This window comes from Netta rufina (genome assembly GCF_964035555.1).
Source record: "Netta rufina genome assembly, chromosome: 4".
Lineage (NCBI taxonomy): Eukaryota > Metazoa > Chordata > Aves > Anseriformes > Anatidae > Netta > Netta rufina.
Window position 1 is genome coordinate 41,128,424 of NC_140127.1, and position 6,976 is coordinate 41,135,399.

The window sequence follows — 6,976 nt, forward strand, 5'->3', positions numbered from 1 at the left end:
TAATCCTGAATTCATGCCATAGAACCCACCAACGATAATAAACAAGTCTTTTAATTCGATCAGAAACTCTGCAGGAAGGCACAAGGGAACTGAGTTCAGTGCCCTGTATGGCTGAAATCTGCTGCTTTAAAAAAAAAAAAAAAAAACAAAAAACCTGCATAGGACCTCCTAAGTACTGAAGTTATCATACCAAAATACATCTCTGCTCTAGACAAGGTAAGTAAGGAGTGATGGAAAAATGAGCAGTAGAGAATCAAGCTGTGGTCCATCAAGAAATGATTCACTGCTGAAGCTGCTACTTGACAGCATGATACAGGCCGGTTTTATTAACAATTGATACTGAAGGCACATAAGTTCTTCACATGGAATTCACCTACGCAGTCACAATCCAGTCTGTGAAACAGGCTAGAAAGCTATGAGACTCCACAGGGGAATTACTCAGGCTAAGAAACACACCAGAACAGTGCCCTGTCATCAACTACTGCTCTGGCCAAAAGCTGCCATTTCACCCTTCACCTAGAGGCTGTAGGCTGTGAGTGGTAACAAATTACAGCCCAGGAAGAAGTCTTCCTTTTTAAAGTATAAGCCCTTCTTTTCCCTTCTAGACACTATAGATTTGACCAGGTTCTTACCACTCACTGAAATTGTTGAGATTGACAATCAGAGATTTAATGTAAATATGAAAATTGAACTGCCTTATTAAAAAAAAAAAAAAAAAAAAAAACAAAACAAAACATAGAAATGGATTTAATCAGGAGTACACCAGTAGAAAGTCATTATCCAAGGAATATCATGATACCATTATAATTGTAAGACCATAATGAGAGCAACTTGTAAAACTGATATAAATATTGTGCTATTGTCCACTCTTGTGACGTCTATTACTAAAAATATTTTCAACAAGTTCATTTTCCTTTAAGACAGCTCCATTTGTCACAAGACTGACGTTCAGAAGAGTAAGGCTTCAAAGTTTCTGAAAACTGCATGTAAGTTGCAAAGAATTTGCAGTCCTCATTTCAGCCTGTATTAGCAGTCTGCCATTGTACTTGCTTAATTGGCAGGTCATTCTGTTTGCTTCTCAACTTTCTGCCTCTTTCTAGCCTAACAAAATCATCATTCACAAGTGAAATAGTTACCCATACAAAATAGACTGTTAGAAAGACCATAACTGATACAGCTCAACATTATCTGAGCTCATTATATTAGCTCTAACGGTCCTGCTAACCTCTAACAATCATCCTTGCCCAAAAGTGTTTGATGCATCACTCCCCGTGAGGAAACCAGATGCAGAAGAAACAGAGGAGGGAGCCTAAGGAATGAAAAAATAAAAATCGTGCCCTTGTTTGCTATTCCTATTTAGGAGTACGAGCAGTTCAAGGCAGAAAGGAGGCCCGATGCAGAGCAAACAAATGGACAGACATCCAGCAGTTCTGAATTCACAGATCAGACAGACAGCTACGCTCCTGTAACTTAATGAGTTCTTCATCAACTGAGCTGCAGCCACAGTGCACATGCATGATTTTGGCCAGCTGCATATAAAAAGAAAACAAAGACATTTTCAGTACAATACAAATGTGAACTTAAGTGTGCAGGGAGCTAGTTACTGCAGCTGAGATGATGCATGCAAAGTTATTAAATTAAATGTCTGAGTACTTAATAAGGAGAAAGACAACAACTAGGTCCACAAAGGATGAACAGCATACGAGTAGAAAAATCTGAGACTGCATGGTTAGCAGCAGATATATTTTTCTGCAGAACACAAAACGGTTTTATAAAATAATTCAAATAAATACAGTTTTGATAGTTCTTTTCACAAGCTACTGGCCTATTCATACATCATTTGTAGTCATGGCTGAAAGACTTGGATTAACCTGTCCATCTAAAGGTGCTGTACTTGCATCTCCTTCTCAATTTTAGGATAAATTTCTTTAACATTTTTGGCTTGCATTTTCAAAGATTTGGCACACTGTCAGGCACGTTGTAATATCAGTATTCAGACTAAGTATTTCGTACTGTCTAGTCCCACAGCAGCCAACAGGACCACTTAAAAAGATTCAACTCAATCTAACAGACCAATTCACAAATTCAGTGATTCAAGATGAAGTTGAAAATGTTATTTAAAAGTGCCTTTTTTTTTTTTTTTAACAGTAATAGTAGTTACCTCTTGAGACAAAATCCAGTTGATCCGATAGAGATTTTCAATGATGGGAAAAACTAAGAACCAAGTGTGAATGTCTTCCTAAAATACACATTCTAACTCAACTAAAAATTTGTAATAAAAGAATTCAGGATCAAAATCCTATTATCTATGACACAATATTTGGTAAAACATAATCTAGGATTAACTTGAATCTTATTTTAAAGTGTTTTAAGTAAAAGCAATGTCAACCTCTGAGTGTACAAGTCTAGGTTAAACTTTACATAAGCTAAACTAACAGGTTAAAAATAGTTTAAAACTTTCAAAACTCCCTGAACTGAAAGATTTCATTGAAATTCAAATTTTAGGATAAATCCATGTGGTGTTTCTTACACAGATTAACACTTTGTTATGAAGGAGATTGAATAATAAAGATGTTCCTTTACAGACTTAAAAAGTAGCAGAATACTACAGTTCATGCCATTCTTTGGAACAAATCCATAGTCAACAAATGCAAAAAAGCTATGCTAACCTTTTAGCAGTTCATCTCTACAATAAATATTGCTATCTTCTAAAGAAAGCTGAAATAGTTTAATGGCTTAAAATATACAAGTCCCTTATTGCTCATGCACTGTAGCCATAATAATTACATGTTACACTACGGTAGTTATGCTATCAAAATGCTATATTTAGAAACAGTCTTGATAGCGTTTGTGATTCCTTTATTTGACAAAAAGTCGTGGATTAGTAACTTGTCATAGATTAATAACTATCATCAGTACTTAGATAAAATTGCAATGCATACAAAAACTCAGAAGGAGTAGCAGACAGAATAGAACAGTTCAGTTGGAGGGGACCTACAAAGATTGTCCAACTCCCTGATCACTTCAGGGATAACCAGAAGTTAAAGCACATTACTGAGAGCATTGCCCAAATGTCTCTTGAGTGCTGACAGGTGTGGGGCATCAACCACCACCCTTTCACCCAGATGGCTAAGCTGTGTTTAATACACCCCAAAAATGCTGTTTGGGGGTGTTATTAAACCTCCCAGTTTAGTACTATCAGCAAACATGCTGAGGATGCACTCCACTTCTGTGTCCAGACCACTGATAAGAACGTGGATCAGAACCAGCCCTAGAACTGAGCTGTGGGGGACACCGCTAGTGCCGGTCTGCAAGCCAGATGTAGCCCCATCCACTACAACCCTTTGAGCTCCACTGTTGAACCAGTTCATCGCCCAGTGTAGCATGAAACCTGTTTATCTCACAGCTGGGCAATTTGTCTAGAAGGGTGTCACGAGGGACAGAAAATCCAGCAAAACTATATCCACTGCTTTCCCTTCACCTACCAAGCTGGTGACCTTATCACAGGAGATCAGATTACTAAGGCAGGACTTTCCCTTGGTGAACCCATGTTGACTAGGCCTGATAACAGCTTTGTTCTTTAAATGCCCTTCGTTGGCACCCAGGACAGTCTTTTATGTAACTTTTCCAGGAACTGAGGTTAGACTAACAGGTCAGTAGTTTCCTGAGTCTTCTCTCACACCCTTTTTGTAGATGCTACTCTGGTCATACCTCCCTCAGAAGGGGCCATCTAGAACCACACCTTCACTGTCCCTGTCCCTGCCACACAGAATAAGAACCTAAGGCAGCAAAGATGGTTAAGCTGTGCTGTGAGTTCTTTAACTCAGAAAGAGGCATTGCCTGTCAGTAGCTTCTAAAGGTGTTCAGACTTCCCTTACACATACCTACTAACATTAGAAATATGTAAAGCCTTCTGCCTTCTACCTCTTCAAAAAAGGAGTACCTGTCACTCCTTTGGGTGTAGGTTGAAGAGGGTTGAAGAAAAAGATGCTGTATCCCTACATTGCCACGGACAGTGCTTTCAGGCTTCCTTAAAGGTTTTCACTGAAACTTATGTTGAGCTCCAGCAGATGTCACATCTGTAGGGAACAAAGCCCATCTGTTATTCAGACCTGTGCTGGCTGCAGTAGTGCTACTTCCATGCAGCTCAATGCCACGGCTGCCCATCACCTTCACTGCTCAAGTCAGAGGAGGGAAGCAAGACCTTAAAGCCAGATGCATCCCTTTCCTAGTAACCACTTCATACAAAGCCTTATACTGCATATTGCTTTAGAGAGGCTAAACCTCAAGTTTCTCTTGAACATGAAATCTTTGATTCCCTGAAGCCCTTCATGCAAGCTCGGATTTAGGCACACAGGTAAAGCAGGAATGGAGAAATTGTTCCATTACTGCCTACACTGTGTCTGCAAATAAATGGCTCTGTGCTCCAGGCCTTCTTTTTTAACCAACAAAGCCAGCTACGCATTTGCAAAAGGTTACGCTACGTTCTTTACAAAAACATCCCCATTTAGATCGATTTGAAATGAACTTTGCTGCATTAGACTGCTAACCTGTAGAACATTCTGGCTGCGGCTTTTTATTGATTCTACCCAACAGTATTTTGACAAACAAGTTTAACATTGAAACCAACAGTTGCAATTTGGCAGCCCGGAGTTTTCTCTCTTTCATTTTAATAATGTTTCTGCCAACACTCACTGTTCTTGTTTTTCCAAGGTATAGCAACTATAACTCATGTCTGCTGGGGCATTATTGTATGTATACTTGAGAGTAAAGAGGGTGCTTAGGATGCCTAATGTGATGTCCTTTGCAATCTGTTATTAAAGTATGAATCACCTTGCCAGTTAATCATACCATTATGAATGCTGAAGACATGAAAACCAAGAGGGATTGAAACATGCAAGTTCCCAGATGAAGAAAAGCTATTTGAAAATACAGGGAGACCAGTGAAGACTGGTTTTGAACTATGTTAGATCAGTGCACAAAACAAAACAAAATGTAATCAAAAGGGCTTTTTCTAAATAGCTTTTTTTTTTTTTTTTTTTGATACAATACTGAGAGAGAAAAGGAAAGGAAAGAATGCTCCCATCTTTTGCTAAAAATTGAGATGTAAAATGAGGAATTCAGTGCTTTTGGATGAAACCCAATATAATTAAAAAACAATAGATAAACACATCAGCCTTCTATTTACCTACACTGCCATTTTAAGCTAGGAAAGACTGATGCATTTAGTCAGTCATCAGTACTGCATAGCATCATTAATCTCTTGCTTGTTTATGTATTACCGTTCATTTTATTTTCCTTGCGTGTACTTTGGTGCCACCTCCAGGATACTGCGGTTATAACTGGAAGTTTAAAAACCTGTAATCAACTGACAGTTACTTTGCTCTGAGGTACAATATTTCAAATCGTAAGTATGGCTTTAGTTTCATTAATAAATTCACCAGAAATCTGTTTGCAGACAACATTTGCAAGTATGGCTTGCCAAGATGACTTACAGATGCAAAAGCTGCAGGCTACTTGTTAGAAAAGTAAAGTGGTGCTTTAAAATAATAGCCTGTTTTAGCATAATGCCAAATTACAGAGGAAACCCTTTAAAAAGATATTTATGGCATACATTCATTCCAGATGATTGTTTTGTGATTTTCATTCCATATAATTTCAGGAAAACAAATAGGATACAGTTCTTAAAAGGAAGTATTCTACAGGTTGTTTTTTTGGTTGTTTTTCTTTTTTAAACTATGTAGGGAATTCAAGGAACACTTCTGGACCTTTAGAAGTAGGCAATAAGTGCAGATGAAATAAAGGTTCAAAATACTCTGGAACAACAGTAGCAATCTTTGTCCTCCTTTATTAATGAGAATCAAGTTCAAACGGATGGAGTAACAGGTATCATTAAGGAAATCATTCTTCGAAAATAGTCGTAATGAGATGTTAAATCTCACAGTGCAGAGCTTGTACACATTAGACTAGAGAAACATTTGCCCTAAAATTAAGACTAAAATCAAAGTAGATCAACTTGTTAAGATGTTATACAGTTAGTAGTATCTACTTAATGCAAGTCAAGTACACCTGTAACTTTTTTTTTCCTTAGGTAAATCTTCTCATTCTTCTCATCTTTTCTGTTACTCTCCTTTGGATATTTCCAAATATTAGATCAATCTATTTATTTATTCTGTATTGTACTCTGTTCTTTTACTCTCTTGACTGCACATCATACATCTTCACTTGGTCACAACAAACTACACCTACTTTAGCAATACACTGATAAGTTATTTACCTCTCCATCAAACTATTTCTAAAGCATATTACTTGCCTTTTCTACTTCAGTTTCAACTGAAAAGTCAGCTTCAACTGTCTTTCATTTGTCTAATCACCTTTTGGGCCATTCATACCTAACACTGCAGCCTTCATTATCTAAATGAATTTGACCAATGCCAAGACAACTTCCTAACCAGCTATGACATAGCACTTATCAAATCCAGATATAACTTATTATAATCCTTCTGAAAGGATTCAGTACTTGTTAAGAAGAAATACTGAAAGTATCTTCTGGTTGTAGACATACTATGCACTTTTTTGGATCCCTGAACATTAGATCTTGAAGTCAATTTGCAACGGCAAAAGAAAGCTCACCAAAGATGTAACTGGAATTAGCTTTTATTAAAAATAGGAATCAATGAGAACTATTTCTTACCCTGGTAGAGTTTCATATTTATTGCGAGTCTTCCCTTCTCACAGTATAGGATGCAGCATAGTTCTTTTGCCTAGAATCTATGCACCAGATTCTTCAGTTCTTAATCAACTGTAACAGGCACACAAACACATCACACCTCATTGTAGAAATGGTCTGTACCACCGGATTAGATGGTGATACACTCTTTTCCGGTAAAGAAGATCAGTGTATGTACTGTACATCACAGAAGCCACAAAACAGGTTAAGTGAAATTTAAACAAGGTCTTTAATTTGTTGGACTTC